Source organism: Carlito syrichta, unplaced genomic scaffold (genome assembly GCF_000164805.1).
Source record: "Carlito syrichta isolate Samal-C Ts95f unplaced genomic scaffold, Tarsius_syrichta-2.0.1 Scaffold136949, whole genome shotgun sequence".
Classification (NCBI taxonomy): Eukaryota; Metazoa; Chordata; class Mammalia; order Primates; family Tarsiidae; genus Carlito; species Carlito syrichta.
In genome coordinates, this window is record NW_007081045.1 from 266,597 (window position 1) to 268,701 (window position 2,105).

Below are 2,105 nucleotides of genomic sequence, written 5' to 3' on the forward strand. Positions count from 1 at the left end.
AATTGGCCTGAAGCTAATTTTCCTTATTGAATCATTGCCAGTTTGGAGTACCAGAATTATATTGGCTTCATAGAATGAGCTTGGGAAAATTCCTTCCTTCTCAATTGCCTGGAATTCTTTCAATAGAATTGAAATCAGTTCATCCTTATACATCTTGTAGAATTCATCAAAGAAACTATCTGGCCCAGAACTTTTTTGGCAGAGAGTTTTCTTACAACTGAATCAATTTCTTAGATTGTTATTGGTCTATGTAGGGGTTCAATTTCTTCCTATTTCAATATTGGGAGGTTATGTGATGCCAGAAATGTCTCCATTTCTCCTAGATTTTCTAGCTTACTTGTATACAGATGTTTGCAATAATCTCTGACAATCTTTTGTATTTCTCCAGGGTAGCTTGTAACATTGCCTTTTTCATTTGTAGTTGTCCTTATTCCAGTTCTCTTTCTCTCTTTCCTTCCTCTCTGTTTTGTTTTTGTTTTTCTTGTTAATCTGGCCAGGAATCTGTCAATCTTATTTATACTTTCAAGGAAACTACTTTTCATCTCCTTAATCCCTTGGATGACTTTTTTTTTTTTTTTTCGTCTCTATCTCATTTAGCTGTGATTTTTCTTTGATAATTTCTATTGTTCTAGTGATTCTTGGATTGAATTGCTCTTGTCTTTCCAGCTCACTTAGGCACATTAGACTATTTACTTGAGATCTGTTTTCTTGATATGTGCATGCAGTATTATAAACTTATAACACTTCTTAGCATTAATTTCAGGTTTTGATATGTTGTGTCTTTGTTTTCATTTGTTTCCAGGAATCTTTATTTTTGCCTTGACTTCTGTGTTAACCCAAAAGTCATTCAGAAGCATGTTGTTTAATTTCCATGTATTTGAGTTTGGGGGGTTCCTGGTGGTGATGATGTTTATTTTTATTCTATTGTGATCTGAGAAGATGTTTGGTATAATTTCAATATTTTGAAATTTACTCACATGATTTATGTTTGAATATGTGGTCAAACTTGGAAAATATTTCATGTGCTGATGAGAAGAATGTATATTCTGTAGTTGTTGAGTACAGTGTCTGTTGGGTAAGTGGTTGAGTGTTAAGGTTCTGGATTTCCTTGCTAGTTTTTTTGCTTTAATGATCTCTCTAAGGTTGTTAGCATGGTATTAAATTCTCTGACTATAATCGTATGGCTATCTATGTCTTCTCTAAGTTTAAATAGAAATTGTTTTATAAATCTGGGTGCTTCTATGTTGAGTGCATTAATATTCATGATGAATATTTCTTGCTGGCAGATTGAATTATAGTGTCCTTCACTGTCCTTTTTAACTTTTGTTGATTTAAAGTCTGTTTTGTCTAGGAATAGTTACTACTCCTTGGTTTTTTCTCCATTTTGGGGGGAGACCTTTCTTCATCCATTTACCTTGAGCATATGGGTGTCCTTTGCAGTGAGATGGGTTTCTTGAATTCTTGAAGATGGGTTTCTTCTTCAGCAGAAGAATGAATCATGCTTCTTTGTACAATTTGCCACTATTTGCCTTCTGAGTGCACGTTCAAATTGTTTATGTTTAAATTAATTAGTAATATATGGGAGTTTGTTCCTGTCATATTGCTATTAAGAGGCTATTTTATGTTTCAAGCTCTGAGGTTGATTTTTGTGGTCTGTAAACTCTGTGCTTACCTATGATTTTACAATGGATAGAATTGTTCTTTTATTTCTGTGTTTGGAAATTTCTTGAGACTTTCCTGAAGGGCTGGTCTGGAGGTGACATATTTTCTTAAGGGATTAGATGTCTGGGAAAGATTTTAATTCTCCTTCACTAGTGAAGCTTAGCTTGGCAGGGTAGGAAATTCTTGGTCAGAATTGTTTTTCTTTAAAAATGTTAAATATGAGCCAGGTTCGGTGGCTCAGCCTGTAATCCCGCACCTTTGGGAGGCTGAGGTGAGTGGATTGCCTGAGCCCACGGGTTCGAGACCCGCCTGGGCAGTGAGACCTCATCTCTACAATAAATAAAAAAAAATCAGCCGGGCGGGTAGCGCATGCCTGGAATTCTGGCTACTTGGAAGGCTGAGGCGGAAGGATCGCCGGAGCCCAGCAGGTCGAGGCTGCGGTG